Genomic DNA, 19,933 nt, shown 5'->3' with positions numbered 1-19,933 from the left:
AGATGTAGATATCACCTGTCCTGGTATCCATTTGCTTCCGGCCCTATGGTTGCGCACGTGCACCCGGCTGTTTACCTGAAGCCCGCGTTTCTGCCTTTCACGTGGTGATCCTGCACTGGAAAACAGGTATCCAGACGCGAATTGATCTGTGAGCCTATAGAGGTATTTCTGATGGCGACTTACCATTTTGCTGGGGCGTTCTTCTGTATAGCCAAATAACAGTCGCATCAGCCTGTGCTGCAATTTTCCTCCCTTCATCTTCCGAAGCCCACCTTTCACCGTTCGTACGGCTCGTTCCGCAGCCCCATAAGATTGGGGTAGAACGGGGCTGTCCTGACGTGCGAGATGTTTTTCTCGACGAACGTTGCAAAATCACGGCTAGTGAATTGCGTCCCCTTGTCGGAAACAATCGTTCGGCACACGCCAAACCGACTGAATATGTCCCGTAAACAGCTGACTGTAGCCGTCGTGGTAGCTTCCTAGATTGCTTCTGTCCACTTCGTGTGTTAATCAATTACAACCAGAACCATCATCCCTTCTATGTGGTGGTGTGATCGGAGGCATGGGTAAGTTGTCGATGCAGTTCTTGCATGTCGCCGACAGTCTCTCGATTTCTCGCTCCAGGTCTGGCCACCAAAATGAAGATCGCGCTACGGACCTCATAGCAGACGACCATTGGTGATTTTCATGCAGGAGCTGCAGTAAACGTGTCCGCGCCCCAGTGGGCACAACTTGGTGGTCCCAATAAACTAACTCGTGTGAAAGGGCAATTCCAGCCGGCGGTTAAAATTGAAACCCATGCCCGGTTCCATATTTTCGGCTCTTCTGGGCCAACCGAGCAACACGTATTACTTGATGCGCGCGAGTGTCGAGCCGTGGCCTGTCAGGCGTTGTAGTTCCCGCCTCGTTACTGTGCCTTCATCTAGGCTTTGCAAACAACACACATACTCTTGCGGCCCGACAGCGAGACCAAAAAAATGGTAATGGAAGTCTGCTTATGGCGTCTGAATTCCGCATTTGCTTTCCGGGAGTGTACTGAGGCTTGTAACGATAACCGCCGAGATAAAGTGCCCACTGTTAAATGCGGGCTGCTCCATAGCAGGCGTTTTGGGCGGTCGGATCTGAGCAGTCCCACGAGTGGTTAATTGGTGGTCTGTAATTAGTGTGAATTCACGACCGAAGAGGTATAGTCCCGGAGCTTAGTGACACCAAAAACTAGTGCCAGCGCCTCACGCTCCAATTGCGGGTAGTTCCTTTCGGCTTTCGTACCAGTTCTTGAGCGAAACCTGATTGGTCGATGAGCGGTGCCTTCTGCGTGGAACAATACTGCATCAATGCCGTGTGGGGAAGCGCCACATTCCAATTCCAGTTCTTTCAATGGATCAAAATGAGCCAGTACTTGTGCGTCCTTCAGACATTTTTGGCTGGGACAAATGCTGTTTCTTGTAGGTGCTTCCACTCCTACCGTGCGTTTTTTTTTTCAGCGACTGATACAACGGCGATAGCGTTGTTGACATGTTTGGTAAGAATCTGGAATATAATGTCAACATGCCAGTGACCGCAACTCGCTTACATTACTTGGGCTCGGCGCTTGCACGATAGCTATACCACGTTCTTTTCAGTGGGATGCAGGCCACGTCTGTGTATCCGGTGTCCCAGATAAGTTATGGATTCTCGGCTGAAAGTGCATTTGTTCTACCTCGGATTTACCCCGTGTTCGCGAAAGCGCTGCAAAACTTCTCTCAGCCGAGCTCTGTTGTCGGCCGCTTTTTCAGTCACAAGTACATCGTCCAAGCACGCTTGCACTCCAGGAAGATTTGCCGGCATGGTATCCATTTTTCTCTAGCCGATGAATTAAATGCCGAACGGCAGAAGAGTCCCAGATGCGTGTTAATTATGCGCAGCTTGCGTGCACCGTCGTCCAATGGCACCTGGCTGTATGGGAATCTTTCAGGTCTAGTGTACTGAACACTCCTCGCCCTAGTGATGCAAACATGTCCTAGATCACCGAAAGAGGATATTGCTCCGTCTCGCAAGCTTACTTCAACGTGGCTTTAAAATCCCCGCTAATACGAACTGTGCCGTTCTCTTTAAGCACGGGCACTTGGGCGTCGCCCAGTCCGAATGTTTCACGGGTGATATAATGCCCAGGGACACCAGCCGTTCCAACTCTTGAGCCACTTTGTCCCGAAGGGCATACAGAAGGAATCTTGCTCTGCAAAACTTGGGAACAGCACCGCTGTTCAGCAACAAGCTAGCTGGGGGCCCCTTGATCAGTCCCAATTCCTCTAAAGAGAGATCAGTGTATTCGGCGCGAGTGTTGTCGTGGCTGATGTCTTGCACTGTGCCTTGTGCCACCCCTCTTCCAACTTGCAGTACTGAAACTCCAGCCTTTTTCCAGCATTTTTATGAGGTCTCGTCCGCATATAGGCTTGGTCCAGCGCAGTGTAGTCACCGTGTGACACGCCTTGGTACGTAACCATCAGTTCAAGTTCACTTTGTACCGGCAGTCTTCCCGCGTAGCAAGAAGGGCTAAGCTGTGAAGGTCTCAACTGGCCAGTGCTTACGATGTTCTTCGAAAAGTTTCCTGGCTATGATACATACAGGGGATCTACCTCCATTGTCAGCTCCACACCGGCCCAATTGAACGCACGGCGAATCGGCGGATCGAGCCTGTTCTTTCGTTCTGACAGCAAAGTCCAGATATGAGCATTCGAATTGCAGTCTTCCGACGTTGTTGCTTGTACTGTTAAGGCTTTTCCGCCCGGCGCAGTGGACCCTGCTTCGGCGGCTGGGACACATTCTTGCAGTATGTCCACGTTGACCACACTGATAACGACGCGCGTTGCTCCAGCTGTTATAGCGCCGTGTTTAAAACTTCCACATCTTCCGTATTCCCGGCTACCTGTGATTTCAGCTCTTTCTCTGAAAGTGTCTGTCGACGCACCTGCATTTTCAAGAGTGGTTTTGTTTCAGCTGAAATGCTTTGCTCATCTTCTTCCTTGCTTCCGCGGCTTATCTTCCGCGGCTTCAGCAGATGTTACTATCGCTTCGGCTTCTTCTATATAGCGTTAGCTCTTTCTTCGCAAGCAGCTGTTTTCTTAAATCACTTGAGCGTGCACCGCTAACAATTTTGTCCCGGACCATTTTGTCAAGGGAGCTGCCAAAGTTGCAGTTGTGTGCAATGCGGCGGATGTCGATGAGAAACGCATGAACCCATTCACAGTCCAGTTCCTGGTGGCGCTCACCCACAAATGTCCAAGTGTTTACTTTCGGCCACGGCAGCCGCGAACCTCTTCTTTCCCAAGCCCTATCACCACTAGAGCGTGGCAGTATTGTACTGGTTGTTGTGGCAATACTATATATGACAATACTTACTAGTGGCGATATTGACGTTTTAGGCGATCTTAAGCATTAAGGCCAAACTTTATATGCGCGAAAGCGCACGCGACAGCGGCGAGCAACGCTATGAGTAATGAAACGGGCTGTCAAACAGCCGATAGCAAAACAACGGGACATAATCTACGTCAGTGACGTATACTGCCGATTGTCGCTACTTGCTTATTTACGCGCACCAACAGCAGAGTTCATCATCTTATAAGGCCAACGGCGACGAGCGAACGTTGACATCGTTGAACGCGAGCGTGCGTGGACAGGAACTAAAGGCCTGGCCCCACGTGTCCGTCGCCGCGCGTCAACGCGACGCGGCGTCGAGCGCTCTTCCATAAAGAAAGCGCGGCTTCGCGTAGCCACGCTGTTTGTGACGCGGCTTGACGGCACGCAACAGCACTGATGGGATCGAAGCAAATACTGCAATACGATAATAAGCGTTCTGTCTACCATAGTGCAACAAGGCATCTGAAAAAGGGTTTATTGGCGACTGTTCCGACGGTGGTCCTACGATGAAACACTATCGGGAAAGAGCAACGGTCAAGCAGATGCCGGCGATGATCAGCACGAGCCGAGCGAGCCAAGCCCAGCACCCAGTACCCAAGCGGTGGCGATGTTGCTTGCCAACGACGCTCTTTCTTCTTCACAATTTGCCCCCGCCGAAAAAGAGCCATCCTGGCGACCTAAGAGTCTGGAGGCAGAGGGCTATAATATGGCTTAAGGCGGGCGACGTGGACGATGTCACGTCCACGCCGGCGCATGTCGTCAGATGGGGAAAGTGGCTCGATGAGAAAATTCACCGGTGAGGCTTGCTCCAAAGCGCGGTAAGGACCGTCGTACTTCGGGACTACACTCTAAGCCGAAATTCAGCAAAGTTGGACTAACTGCAGTCGTTAAACAAATGGACGAACGGTTCGTTTAACAGGGACTAAATGTGTGACAATGCGTGTCTTGCGCAAACGCCCGGCAATGAAGGGACCAACGGGGAGGGCAACTGCGCCGCGATCGCCTCCTGTCGATGCTGCACTGCAATGCTCGGCGTGGTCGGCGATCATGAAAACAAGTTTAATAGGCTATACGCCACTGTGAAAGTGAAGCACTATGAAACGAATAGAAGATGTTATGAGAGGAAAGTAGTACAACACGCTGTCAGTGCACACAGCAAGTGCCCTCGCGTTTCCACAATGCCGGCACGGGCGAGCCGAAGCCAAGTGAAAGTCTCCGCAAACACGGGCAATGCCGAGAACTCGCTTTAATGTGCTGAATAAGTTCGAACTACGGTGAACACTTACAATGCTAATAAAGGTAAGCTGTTCATCAGCGGTCGTGTACCCACACAGTGACCACAAGTTCAAAGCGATATATAGGAAAAGTAGGCTTCGTACATCATCGGTATCAAGCGGGCTGCCGGTGTGAGTGCATTGCCGGCACAAGCGAAGGAAACGTCGCCTACAAGTTCACGAAAATAGTAGCTCAGGCAAACTTATGTCTTTTTATCCATGCGACAATCGTTATCAAAAATCCAACGTGTAGGCGATCGCGGATACGACTAATCGTGCGGCCTGTGGTACACAGGTTGTGCTTTACCAGCACGATGAAAGAACCGTGTCTGCGAACGGTCTCGTCGCTGTAAGTATACAGATATCTACACCACTCCGTAAGACACAGCGAACATGGGGCACTTACCTATTGTTCATTTGTGACTATAAAATAACGACGACGAAAATTTCACGCGAGCCGCATGTTGCGATCGCCGGCGGTCGTTTAGCCGTACTCGTCGTAAGCCTAGCGACGCCGTCGGCAAGCCGACACGGTATGGCATCGGCGGGGCGCCTGCGGCTGCTTCGCCGGCTTTCCCGCGCAAGCGCCGCTGCTATGTTTGTGTTTGCGGACTCGTGCACCAGCACTGCGAACGCTGGTTCGGCCGACATGATCGAATACCAGCTGATAACTCGTAGTCTCGGGCTGGAAGCATGTTGAATATTAGATGGAACCATATCAAAGGATCGGTGCGCATCGGTGCTACGAATTAGCCGATGTAAATTTTCGCGTTACGGTATCAATGTTTATTGTTTTTTTAAGCCGAGTAAAAGTCGCCCACTGGCACTAGATGGGAGGTCAAAATATTGTGCTATATATACCCGAGAGTCTGTTCTCTGTAGTACAGCGCGGGCAGTCAGTGTTTGCGGTGTTTTACTTTGAAATAATAGTGCGTATGTATGTGTGTGTGTGTGTGTGTTGCATGAATAACATACTATGATATTCAGTGCTGATTAAATTGGAATAAACATAAAATATACTGCACAAACGCAGTGTCGCCATTATTTTTTCGCCATTGGTCCAGATGGTTCAACTGTTAGTCCCGCTGGAGCATTCTACTGGAGCCAACATTTAAACCAAGTGGAGTAAGTGCTTGGGGTGACAGTTGAGCCCTTGCAGTTACTCCCGCAGTTAGTCCAAAATTGGTTCAAAATCTGTGGCAGCGCATTTAGACCCCTAAAGGACCAATGGCATACCCCACTTTAGTCTTTTTCGGCTTAGAGTGTAGTTTTGAGGAAAGGCCGGGGGTTTGGTAAGGAACAGCTAGCCATACAAATGATCCCGGGGAATAGCTGTGGCTTCGTGAAGAGCCGGCGTTGTTTTCTTTCTGGCGCTGCTGTTCTTGTGACGTAAAGGTGCGTGCGAGTTCACGGCACTCTTCCGCTTTTCGGGCAGCTTCGGACACAGGTGGGCATTTGGATGCGTCAGGACGGTATGGAAGGAGAGTGTCGATGGTGTGGGATGGTTCGCGTCCATAAAGGAGAAAGAAAGGTGACAATCCAGTGGTGGACTGTGCCGCGGTGTTGTATGCGGACGTGATGAATGGAAGAATGCGATCCCAGTTAGTATGATCAGATGTCACATACATCGCGAGCATATCGCCGAGTGTACGGTTAAATCTCTCCGTGAGCCCGTTAGTCTGCGGATGGTATGCCGTGGTCTTGCGATGAACAACATGGCATTCAGAAAGCAGAGCCGTGACGACTTCTGATAGGAAGGCTCGTCCTCGGTCACTTAGTAGTTCTCGAGGAGCACCATGTCGTAGTATGAACCGATGGAGGATGAAGGACGCTACGTCCCGCGCAGTGGCACTTGGAAGGGCGGCGGTCTCAGCGTAGCGTGTTAAATAATCCACAGCGACTATATATATGATCCACCGATTTTCATCTGATGTTGTCGGTAGAGGGCCATAGAGATCAATTCCGATTCGATCGAAAGGTTTGGCAGGGCACGGAAGCGGTTGAAGTGCACCGGACGAGTGAAAAGGCGGTGATTTGCGGCGTTGACAGTCAGGGCAGCCCATAACGAATTTTCGAACAAAATTATACATTCCGCGCCAGTAAAAGCGACGACGAATGCGTTCGTAAGTTTTGAGAACTCCAGCATGGCCACACTGGGGATCGTCGTGAAAGGTGGTGCATATTTGTGATCGCAAGCTGCGGGGGACAACCAAGAGCCACTTAAGACCTTCAGGGGCGTAGTTGCGTCGGTGTATCAGCCGATCACGAATGGCGAAATGAGCAGCTTGACGTCGGAGAGATCGTGATACCGCAGTTGTTGACGATCCAAAGAGGCAGTCAAAAAGGGAAGCGATCCATGGGACCTTGTGTTGTTCACTGGCAAACGAGTCGAGGTCGAAAGATGCGACGGAGTTGGTACTAGTGGTTCCGCAGGCCGAGTCGGGAGGTAAAGGCGAACGGGACAGGGCGTCGGCGTCAGAATGCTTGCGTCCGCTGCGATAGATCACGCGAATGTCGTACTCCTGGATTTGCAGTGCCCACCGAGCTAGGCGGCCAGAAGGATCTTTCAATGTGGCGAGCCAACAAAGTGCATGGTGGTCCGTTACTGGGTCGAATGGGCGACCGTACAAATAAGGGCGGAACTTTCGAAGCGCCCACACTAGCGCTAAGCACTCTTTTTCAGTGACGCTGTAATTGGCCTCAGCTTTAGTGAGCGTGGGACTCGCATAAGCGACGACGTATTCGGAGTAGCCCGGCTTGCGCTGGGCGAGGACAGCGCCAAGACCAACCCCGCTAGCGTCTGTGTGAACTTCTGTTGCAGCTGTTGGGTCGAAATGCCGTAGAATGGGAGGAGATGTTAGCAGACTACGGAGCGGGGCGAACGCGACGTCGCAGTCAGGAGACCAGGATGAAAGGTCTGCGTCACCGCGTAGAAGGTTGGTCAGTGGGGACATGATCGACGCGAAATTTCGAATGAAGCGCCGGAAGTACGAGCATAGTCCGATGAAACTGCGTAATTCTTTCAGTGTAGTAGGTTTCGGGAACTCGACAACTGCTCGCAGTTTTGCAGGGTCGGGTAGAACACCATGCTTGGACACGATGTGCCCTAAGATGGACAGCTCTCGCGCGGCGAAGCGGCACTTTTTGAGGTTCAGTTGGAGCCCAGCGTTGGTTAAACACGTCAGAACCAGTTGGAGCCGAAGCAGATGTGTAGGAAAATCGGGAGAGAAAACGACAATGTCGTCGAGGTAGCATAGACACACAGACCACTTCAGTCCACGCAGTGTGTTGTCCATGAGTCGTTCAAACGTGGCAGGGGCATTACAAAGCCCAAATGGCATAACGTTAAATTCATACAGGCCATCTGGTGTAATGAACGCAGTTTTCTGGTGATCAGCTTCTGCCATAGGGACCTGCCAGTATCCAGATCGTAAGTCTAAGGAGGAGAAGAATTCGGCTCCTTGGAGGCTGTCAAGGGCGTCGTCAATGCGCGGTAATGGATAGACGTCTTTCCGCGTCACCTTGTTTAATCGCCGGTAGTCGACGCAAAATCAAATTGATCCATCCTTATTTCGAACTAGAACGACAGGAGATGCCCAAGGACTGTGCGATGGTTGAATAACGCGACGGCGTAGCATCTCTTCGACCTGGTGGTTGATGACGTGACGTTCTGCAGCAGAGACACGGTACGGTCTTTGACGCAATGGCTGGCGCGAACCGGTGTCAATGTAGTGGTGCACTGCCGAAGTACGACCCAATTGCGGCTGGAAAACATGGAATGAATTCGCGAAGTGCTGGAGGAGATTAAGAAGCTCGGCGCGTTCTTGAGCAGTTAAGGTGTCGGTGATGGAACTCGAGAAGGTGTCACTCGACGGGCATTCCAGTGGGGAAAGGGCATGAAGTTCGGTAGAGGCGCTACTGCACGATTCGTCTGGCATGTTAAGGAATAAAGAAGAATCAAGGTAATCCACTCGACCGAGACATTCGCCGGCAAGTAGCGTAAGCGGTGCAGAAAGGGGGTTGTGGACGAAAATATTGCTTCGGCCAGCAGTGACGTCAAGTGCAGCGAAAGGCAAAGAAACGGCTCTGCGGCTCATGAAAATGTCGGAAGGTGTAAACATTACCGTAGCATCGTTATAGTCATCGCAGCAAACCGGGACAACGGCAAGAGAGGCTGGCGGAATTTCAGTGTCCTCACGCACGACGAGTTTTGGGGACTGCTCGAGGGTTTCGTGCAAAGGTTCGTCACACAGGTGCGAAAATTGAACTTCAGCGCGTGCGCAGTCGATGATGGCATGATGATTTGACAGAAAGTCCCACCCGAGGATAACGTCATGCGAGCACACCGAAAGGACGATGAACTCGACAACGTACATAGAGCCTTGGATGAATATGCGGGCCGTACAGGTGCCAAGAGGTCGAACTTGTTGTGCGCTAGCCGTACGAAGCGATAGTCCAGAGAGCGGCGTGGTCACTTTGCGTAGGGAGCGGCAGAGCTGGGCGGCTATAACAGAAACGGCAGCACCTGTGTCGACGAGGGCAAAGGTAGAAATACCATCGACAGATATGGCGACGGCGTTACCTGGTGAAGTGCGAGGACTTGAGCAATTTGACGACGGCGCAGTTCTTGCCTCTGTAACTGCGGCGTTCAGTTTTCCCGGTTGGAGGAAGCGGGTCTAGGACGCATTGAAGACAGTGATCGCCTGCGAGGAGATGGGGAGCGGGGAGAGTGAGTCTGAGGTGAGGGCTGGGGTGACCGAGACTCAGGAAGGTTAGTGTATCCATACTGCGGTGAGGGATGGGGAGCAGGTATGTGCATGGGCTGTGTGTCATACGGTAACGGCCGAGTAGCATCGTGGAGTGGTTGGAAGCGACGGCGACAATATCGTGCCACGTGTGCTGGAGTACCGCAGGCGTAGCAGATCGGTCGATTGTCAGGAGTGCGCCAGGAAGTGCTGACTCGTGGTGCGGCCCAAGGTGTCGAAAAAGGGGTGGAGTGGGGAGCAACTGAAGACATGGGTGGCAAATGCTGCTGGCGGGGTCTGCTGCGTACCACCTGGGCATACGTAAGAGGCGCGGCTACGTGCTGCATAGCCGGCGCATGGGCAACAGGCATGGCCACAGGCTGCTGGTGGGCAGCGACGGGAACAGCCTGAGCTACCTCTTCGGCAATAACGTCGCGGAGTGGTGAGGGCAGATGAGAGGACGGCGGCTGCTGCGAGAAGTAAATACACGACAGTTGCCGAGCTACTTCTTCACGCACAAAGTCTTTAATCTCTTGCAGGGTTGGTGAGTGGTCGGGAACGAAGTGAGACTGGAAAGCGAGTCGGCGTGTGAGGAAAATGGCCGAGTCAGGGCGCGCTGCTTGCTCAACTCGCCGAAACTTTGACACAGAGTGACAAGTTCCGCAACGGTGGCAGGATTACGGGCCAGGAGCAGTTGATATGCACCGTCATTTATCCCTTTGAGGATGTGTTAAATCTTCTCCGACTCGGGCATGGTGGTGTTCACAGGGTTCCAAAGACCAATAATGTCTTCGATGTAGCTGGTGAAAGATTCCGTTGGCTTTTGTGCGCGAGTACGCAAGCGTTGTTCGGCTCTGGACTTGCGGACAGCGGGTCGGCCAAAAACGTCAGCAAACAAGGTTTTAAAGATGGACCACGTAGTAATGTCGTTTTTGTGGTTGTTATACCACATTTCGGCCACGTCAGTGAGGTAAAAGATGATGTTAGTCAATTTGTCCGCGTCATCCCACTTGTTGTTTGCGCTCACCAGTTCGTAGTTAGCGAACCAGTCTTCCACGTCGGTCTCATCAGCTCCGCTAAAGACCTTGGGCTCTCGCAAACGAAGAACGCCGGGGTTGCTGGGGGATGGAGTGGAAGAGCCAGGTTGCGCGTTGTTGGTAGCCATGATGGGAGGTAGCGTTCGGTTGCGCAGCTCCAGGTTTAGGCGACGGCGAATGGCAGCACCCAGGTTCAGGCGACGGGGAATGTCAGCACCCTCCACCAATTGAAAAAGGGTTTATTGGCGACTGTTCCGACGGTGGTCCTACGATGAAACACGATCGGGAAAGAGCAACGGTCAAGCAGATGCCGGCGATGATCAGCACGAGCCGAGCGAGCGAAGCCCAGGACCCAGTACCCAAGCGGAGGCGATGTTGCTTGCCAACGATGCGTTTTCTTCTTCACACATCGTATTTTACATTGCATACCGCTGACAACGTGCCACTTTTGGTGCGAGTAGAAGCTCTCACGGCAGCTACAGGGGAGATCGCTTGCCCAGGCAGTCGCGTGAATGGGGTTGGGCCATGCAAGTGACCGATTGCGCGAAGGCGATCTATGTCGCGTCGCTCGTCGCAGTCGCGTGCATTTTCGCTCATATGGGTTTTGGCCTTTAAGCTTTCACATTGTTGTTTGACTTTAGTGCCCCTCTTGAACACCATACTAGGTCGAATGAATGAACCTGAAGGTGCACGTTGAATAGATGAAAATTCAGAAGCTCTTGCACTATCGGAGAAGCGTGTGAAAGTAGTGTTTTGCGATTGCGTACTCTTTCTTTTTTTCGTTTACATTGTGCAACGCTCCCCCCACCCTGTTTCCTTCGGCCATGCTGGGGATCGGAGCGTGATGCACATGCATTGCAGGACGACACTTCAGCTGCCTCAGGGAACAACGGCCGTCATGAGTTCATATCCAAACAACAAATAAGTCAGGCAACGTGAGATGACACAAGCGATATCTGTCAATGATCAGATTACCATATCGCAATCGGCTGATCGCCGGCAAGCCCACGATCGGGGAAGCATCAGTTATTGAAAATCAGCGTGTACATGCACTTGTGTGGCCGGCAAGGAAAGCATTTCTTTGGTCTACCGGGAACGCCACCGATATCTGTAACAAGCTTCGCCTGAATAAGTCTGTCATTCGAGCTGCGGATTTCAAGATTTCAAGTTGCGTGAACCGATCCCCGCATCTTAACTGTTCGCTTATTCCGCGGCGTCGTCCAGCCTGGGGAAAAGTCTAGGGATGAAGCGGCGGATGTTGGGGAATGGAAAGGAGCGCGAGCTGGACGGAAGAGGGAACGAATGCGTAGAAAACGGGACATTGACCTTGAAGGACGCGATCGACGTTCGTGCGAAACTGCCGCGACTGCGAAACGGGATGCGAAACCAGGGATGCTTGCTCGCCGGCCTAATTAACACTCCGCCGGAGGGTGCGTCGGGGAAACAGTCGCTAGGCGAAACTTTATTCGGCAATATTTGCTTTCGTGTTTTTGTTTTTTTTTTTTTCTTGTGGGGAGGGGGGTGTCGGCGGGCGAGACCACGCCGTTCTTCCGCCGTCTGTCGGAGAATCGATGAAGTACCGTGCGAACGTGAGCGTGGCTGACAGGCTTCGTTGATCGTTACGTTCGAAAGAGGGCGCCGCATTGTCATACGGCCTGTAGACTTTGACAGCAGTGCGAGCGGGCACACTCAATCACGGAGGAATAGAAGCGCATGCAGCGGGCGATGCGTCTGTTTGTAGACGACGCGGAGCTTTCTAATTAAGTAGACCGGAGAAACCGTGGCGGCGCTGGTCGCGGGATCGAATCCCGGCTGCGGCGTCTGCATTTTCGATGGAGGTTGAAATGCTGCAGGCCCGTGTGCTCAGACTGGGGGCTGCACGTTAAAGAAACCCAGGGGGTCGAAATTTTCGAAGCCCTCCACTACGGCGTCTCTCATAATCATATGGTGGTTTTGGGACGTTGAACCTCGCGTGCCAAATCATGTAGAACGGCATTTTAGATCACGGAGTTCTGAAGTTTGGGTTTGAATTAGCGCTTCACGTGATACATTGTTGCTAACTTTTGCAACTTAGTAATCTTGACAGGGATTAGCACGTCACTTCGTGTTGTCATCGGGCTTTGACTTTATCCGTAAGGCAAAAGCATCCAAAGCCCCATCAAACTCGAAAATGGGTCGTCGGTGTCCCACGGTGTCAACACAAGTAATGCGAAAATTATCACGTAATGGCGTCATCATGACGTCGGAAATCGATAATTTGAGTTGTCATCACATGACATGGTCGCTTGACCAATGGTGGACTGATCACGGAGGCAATGTAAAACCACGTCAGGAAAAGACGATTTTCGGAGGGGTGGGTGAAAAACAGGAGAAACAGAAGATTTTCTCACGGCCTTCATAATCACATTTTGCGCAGCGGCAGACATGTTAGGATGACTAGAGATATCATTTACTGTACGGCAGTTAATGAAGACGCTAAAGTAACTAACCTTTTATAAAATTAGCGGGTACAGGCGGTTGGGTGAAATGTGTCAACTGAAGGCCTTCGTGCGAAAGTCACCGTGCTGTTTTTCGTAAATGCGCCCTTTGACAATCATCGCGTAATGAAATTCGATCACGTTTTCCGGCGAAACCGAAACCCAAGTTCCGCGGGTGAGCGCAACTATACTGACACGGCGTCGCTGTTCGCGACAGTGAGTGTAGTGCTGCCAGTTCTTTTGCATTCGTCGACGTGCGCGCTCGTCCGCCTCAGCGACTGCGGGGCTCAGCTGCTCGCACGAAGGTCGCGGGTTCGATTCCGGTGGTCCGTTGGAAACCGAATGCCAGAGTCCAGTGTACTGCTGTGCGATGTCCGTGCCCGTTAAAAAAAAAATGCCGGTTACTAAACATTTCCGGAGCCCTCCACTACGATGCCCTCATAATGATGTCGTGGTTTTCGGACGTGAAACCTGTGAATTATTATTATCATCACTAATGTTGTTCTGAAACACAGCACGTTTCGTATCTTGCTCACGGGGGTGGGGTACGAGGGTGTGTGTTAATGCAATCCCACTGTCGCGTGGCAAGAGTTATGTCGGTCAAACGGGCAGATTCTTAAATGACAGGTTCCGCGAAAAGTCACAATGATGCCATAAACGCAGCGCTGGGGCATATCGGCATTCACGGTCGTGAGACTCGTGAGGTGACCACCCCGTTTTAATTAGAGCAGAGTATTGGCGAGACCATAGCGTTCAGCCCACTCGCGAAGTTCTCGAAGCTCGGTGAAAAGTGTGTTAGCGAACCCTGTATTCTGCTGTCAAGTCAATAATTCGATTACCTATTGCTGGGCGCTATGGCCACGTGCGTGCGTTCGGGGGGAGGCAGCGCCTTACCTGAGATGGGAAACACAAAGACAGCCCCATACAAGGACCTAATATAGGGAGCGGGGTGCTGCGATGCATCTTCGCCCTCCCGCGCCCCTGATGGGGAACCCCGCGCAGGGCGTCAATGTTTGTGCGCGCGAAGCACATGTCAAATGACGTGGCAGAGATCTGATCACCCGTTGTTTGCTTATATCGCAGCTTTTTTTCCCCTTTTGTTTTGTGTATATGCAGTTTTTTATCGCAATACAACCAACGGGATATCAGCGCTCTTTGCGTCTGGTTGTCCCGTCTCTTACCAAACCTTTATCGCGCTTTCAAAACTTCGCAATGAAGCAATATTGCCCCGCCGCGGTGGTCTGGTGGCTAAGCTACTCGGCTGCTGACCCGCAGGTCGCGGGATCGAATCCCGGCTGCGGAGGCTGCATTTCCGATGGAGGCGGAAATGTTGTAGGCCCGTGTGCTCAGATTTGGGTGCTCGTTAAAGAACCCCAGGTGGTCGAAGCTACGGCGTCTCTCATAATCATATGGTGGTTTTGGGACGTTAAACCCCCCAAATCAATCAATCAATCAATGGAGCAATATTCATTTGCTGTGATTGCTTCTTCGCCGTCCCGACCACGTGACAGTATGGGCTGAAAGCGACGAGCTGATGATGATGACGGTATCGGTCCTGATCGATGAACCGAGTGGCTGCAGGCAGCCGGGGTTGGCGTTTCGTAATGTGGGCTTTTCGTCTCCCTCCGCTTGTGCGGTGGTCGCTTGACCGAGGGCCGGCGAGCAATGTCCCCGCCCGCTCATCTCCCTTTCCCCGTGGCACTGCGGCCGCCGCTATTTTGGTTCGCCTCTGTTGCTATTTCGGGAAAACGACAGAGCGCGCTCGGTTTTTGTGCGGCTCTTGTCTCTCTCTCTCTCCCTCTTTCCCGCTATCCAACCATCTTTTGTTGGTCGCTCTTGCGCGCGTTTCTTGGTCACGCGTGCAAGAGACGCGTTGGGCCCGTGGAAATGTGCTAACCAGGCGCCAGGCTGCGTGTTCGAACTTCGCGCTCATGGCGGTGGGTTCTGCTGGCGCGAAAATGAGAAAGAACAACTGAGAGAGGTTTATTTGCAGAAAGGCCGAGAGCTCGGCCTGAGAGCGACGTGCTCTACCCTACTTCTGTACGCCGGTGGAGTGGATAGGGTAAGAAAAAAAAAAAGTAATGAGTTACAATCCTTCAGTTGGCCAAATTATATTGCCGTACACATACGCATGTTTAGGATTCCCTTTCAGAAGAGGGGGGGAGGGGTGTTGGTTGGTCGAAGCGCCCCCCCCCCCCCTCATATTACGTCCGTCAACGTATGATGCTCATTTTGCGCCCCCCCCCCCCTTTTCTGTGCGCACCCTTACGGCCGTACATGCAGTCCGGTGGCTTGCAGGGAGGCCAAGGTATACATACAACTGGCAGCGAAGGCTACATAGAAGCCCGTACGTTCAGAAAACGGCGGCTCTGTGAGAAAGGAACACTTCCGGTGGAACAAAAATAAAGCGGATATGACGCAATAGCTGATAAATATTGGCGTCATTTTGTGTGCGCTATCGCGAAACTTGATGATTCGATTGATTTGTGCGGTTTAACGTCCCAAAACTACCATATGATTATGAGAGACGCCGTAGTGGAGGGCTCCGGAAATTTCGACCACCTAGGGTTATTTAACGTGCACCCAAATCAGTCGTTCTGTCTAGGTCCGTGGCCAACCACAGCTCTGCAGACGTACGCTTTTAGAAACCTTTAAACGATTATATAAGACAGCGTGATTGATCGCAATCATTCAGAAATCTGTGTTCATATTACATTAAGTTCCCTGTCATGTGTACGTCCTATTTATTACATGTATACCACACGTATTATGTGCTGAAGCCTATATATGGTGTGCTCGGCTTTTATCTTCACTCGTTCGGATTCATTCTCATAATGACCAGACTCCACTTTGAGCAGAAATCAGCAGCATTCGAGCTTTGATGGGTAGCGTTCTTCTGCTGATGGTATTAGTAACAGCCACGTGACCCATATGTTAGCGATTAAGACAAGTGAGTGGCTCCACTTTGAGCAGAAATCAGCAGCATTCGAGCTTTGATAGGTAGCGTTCTTCTGCTGATGGTATTAGTAACAGCCACGTTACCCATATGTTAGCGATTAGGACAAGTGAGTGGCTCCACTTTGAGCAGAAATGAGCAGCATTCGAGCTTTGATGGGTAACTGCTGATGGTATTAGTAACAGCCACGTGACCCATATGTGCCGGTAGGATTCACCGATGGCCAGAGATATTATTGCCGTTAATTATAGGCTTTTGGACATTTTCTTATAAGTTAAGACGGCGTTGTTTGACAAGTGCGTGCGAGTGTACTTATATTCCATGTACTGCTGTTTGTGCTCTTGAGTTGAATGTTCAATCTCCGCTCCAGAGTTGCAGAGTAGCCGGCGTCTTATTTGTGCGCCAGCATCTCCTTTCACATCTTATCAAGAAATAAATGAATAAAACGGTTTGCAGTGGAATTTCGGGCGCGAGAAGGCCGATTGCCTAGCAAAGAGTCGGTGAGAAAAAACTGCATGGAACGCAACGCAAAGCCAAATAGTTCGTGCAGGGTATTTCGTGCTCGTTAAAAATAAACCAGCGAGGTCTAAATTTGAAAGCGCGCTGGTTTTTTTTTTTTTTTCCTAGCCTTCCGTTTTGCGCTGGTGTTGCGTCTGAATGCCAAAGGGCACCTTTCGAATAAAAAAAGAATGGGGGTGATGCTGATATATATATATGACTTTCTGAATTATTCGTTCATTCAGAAGCACTATAAAGGAAGGAAAATAGTATGTGTCACTTTTTTCGAAGAATATTGACTTCCCACGTAAATGACTTTTTTTAGAGAGACTTGTTAACTTTGTTGAGATCGAGGTCATTTCTACGAGAGTACGCGATGATCTCTAAAGTAAGAATTAACGGGTCTCTTTAAAGATAGTCTTATTCGTATTAGTCTTATTCGTATTAGTCTTATTCTTAGTCTTATTCTACCACAAAAAGTGTGGTAGTGACTGCCCCTGAATTTTAATGCTTCCCAGACAAATTTGATCTTGTGGTTTTTCATGTGCACGCATCCCAAAAGTGACCGATAAACACGAAACATTACACGTGGTTGCCAAGCATTAAGCCGATCCGCTGCACTAGTGGCGTATCTGGAGGGCTGGGGCAATGGTTATTTTCCCTCTCCCTATCTGCAGTGCATGTCGTCCGCCTCTTGTTTGTGATTAGGACAAATGAGTGGCTTCACTTTGAGCAGAAATGAGCAGCATTCGAGCTGTGATGGGTAACGTTCTTCTGCTGATGGTATTAGTAACAGTTAAAAATACAAAAAAATATTTCATCTGTCGTGGTTAGAAGAGAAGCAGAGGGCACTAGGGGTTACACTTGCGGCGACGTTGGCGCTGGCACTCATCGCGGCTTTGCGCAAGCGAGAAACCTTTCCATTGGTTCTAATAACTTCCTCTGTACATTACTTGGCGTTACTGTCTGTTAGATCTCATATATATATATATATATATATATATATATATATATATATATATATATATATATATATATATATATATATATATATATATATATATATATATATATACTATAAAGATATGTATGCCATAAATTAGCACGCACTGCTACTTCGTTGTATAAACGACTGCCCTCAACTCAATCATCAAAAGGCAAATTAACGAGTTTTTCTTAATTAGTAACGACATATCAGTGTAATTGCAGCTGAGTCCACTTGATTGCTCCCTTGACGTGAAATTCGTGTGCGAAAATGGCAGGGGCCTTACTACTGTCATGATATATTAATAAAAATGTATATTACTAAAAAATGAACGTATACCCATAGCCTCCTTGATCTACCTGCACGTTTTCAGTGCTTACGTTTCGGGGCATCCCATAGAGGACATTTTTTATTTTGTTTCCATAGTGTGCACTATTAACGCTCTACACTCTAAGGAGCCAGACTTCTCGTATGCAATATTTTACTTGGATTTTTTAGATGTTTTCGTGTCCCAGCATCTGTGAGCCAGGTCCACCTCAGTGAGCATTGTCGTGACAAGGCGACTCAATTCGCTGGATTTGCGGAGTTTTGTGTCTTGCGGGCAGCCTAAATCGCAGTCCCTGGACGACGATTCGGTCATCGCTGTTTACGTGAACCACGGGCGACTGACGCCGTATGACAGAGCTGGTGCTAGTATTTCTTGGGTTCCAGTTTTGCCCTGACGTCAGACTTGCGTTGAAAGGTCGCTGCGGAGCAGCCCCTATCCGTTTGCAGTGCCGAAACCGGAAGTGCATTTGTAAGGGGCGAAGCTTCTAAAGCCGTCCATTCTTTGTACGTATACGTGACCGCCTAGTTCCACCTTTGCAGACCGCCCACTACTTCGTCCTCGCAAACGTCCCGCTACGCCCTGTCACCGATCCCCCACTTCACCGACTACAAAGCCGTTTTAATGAAGGGGGACCGAAGTTGACGTCTATAGCTACGAATTATAAAATTTCTTGTATACTGTGTTTGTCACGTCTTTGGTGATGTACTGGGCGATATTCGCGGATTGTTCATGGCTTACCGAAGAAACCGTCTGGCGCTTCGCCCCACTCATCATCATTCACTCCGTGGATATGCTGCGATTTTTTTTTTTAACGTAGCAGTAATAAAGGTATATTCAGTGCATTCCCAGGCACTGGGACGCTGTTTCTGCGGTTCTCGACAGGCGTGTTTTTATTTGAAGCAACAAGCCGAAAATAATCAAATTTCGTATCAGTATACTCCTTTTAAGACGCCGAGTTCGTTAACTGCTTCACAACTCTCGCCGTTTTTAGCGCATTGAGTAATCAAGTTCAGCCATTTTAGGTTTCTGCGGGATGGAGCCGAGAAAAAACGGTATTTTTTTTTCATCGCTACGGAGTGGGCGGCCACGGTTAAACGACCGCGCTCTGCGTGATCTCATAGAGAGCGCTCGGCTGCGTGACGGGGGGGAGCCTCTCCCCTCGGAATTAGGGAAGGACGGAGCGGTCTGTCATCCGCGCAGCGCACGTCCTCCGTTATGGAGGAAGTTTATAACTGTCACGTCGAAACGGGCGTCCTTGAACCCCCGCTCTCTCTCCTTATTAAGGCACCCGCTCACTCCCTAAAACGGTCATTGCCGCTCGGCCTGTTGTGGTCTTTTCTATGTGCTGGCTCTGAATGCCAGTTTCGGTGTTGTTGCGACGTACAGAACTTGCGTAGTCAAACGAGACATTTTTTTTTTGTATGACTGGTATGCGCGATAGCTCGAAAGAGCCACGTCATGTCGCGATGAATCTGGTCTCTAAAGATAGCGTATGCTCTGATCTACGGGTTCGCGTTGAAATTACGCCCAGACGACACGACCTGAAGGCGCCGGGAATGAAAGCGTGTTCGTTACTTAGCCCTAACTGCATGGTCCCGTTACAATCTGTGAGTATGTACGTACGTTTCATACGGCTCAATTCTCCCGTGGTTAAAAAAAAACCGCTTGAAAACGTTGCTGTGCGTCGTACTTGCATATCACCGTCAACCACTACTGTTTTTCACTTTTTTTTTTTTCGTGTGGTGATAGGGCGACGACCTGTGCAACAATATCTTAGGGTGTATAGATATGTGTGTTAGACATCTGGCAACAAAAATATGGAAAAAACGGAGGAATGAAGCCGGTGGGGAGGTGGGATTGAGAAATGGGCCTTCGGCCGTTTTTATTACCCGGCCAATTTTGATCGATAGAAGACGTTAGTCGATGTGGATGTCGTCTGCTGTGAACTCAAAAATGGCGTCGCCTAATAAGTTCGACGAGCTGTTGTTGTTTCTCGCGTCATGTGGCCGGATGTATTGTACGGGTAATGGTGGCAGGACTGAGCTGTGGCGCTGAAGAGTAGGCATTTTAATCTAAAAAAATTGAAGAGGTACTTTTTCACTGCCACTCACGAGGAAGTCGCCCTGGCGTTGGTTCGTTGGAGTAAGTTGAATCTGAAAAGTCGTCTGCTAGCTCGCACTGTGTCGTCTGCTTTGAATCGGCGGTGCTCTTGAATGTTCACGCAGGTCATCTCGCCC

General features: G+C 50.4%; 1 protein-coding gene across 4 annotated transcripts in view; it reads left to right on the top strand.

The window, feature by feature from the left end:
* LOC142786497 (uncharacterized) overlaps positions 1–19,933 on the top strand; it is a 116,259-nt gene that overhangs the window by 32,861 nt on the left and 63,465 nt on the right. The window lies entirely within an intron of this gene.

The sequence above is a fragment of the Rhipicephalus microplus genome, unplaced genomic scaffold, assembly GCF_043290135.1.
Source record: "Rhipicephalus microplus isolate Deutch F79 unplaced genomic scaffold, USDA_Rmic scaffold_24, whole genome shotgun sequence".
NCBI classification, from domain to species: Eukaryota; Metazoa; Arthropoda; class Arachnida; order Ixodida; family Ixodidae; genus Rhipicephalus; species Rhipicephalus microplus.
Note: the sequence above shows the minus strand (reverse complement) of the source record. Positions and strands in the feature narration are given on the sequence as shown.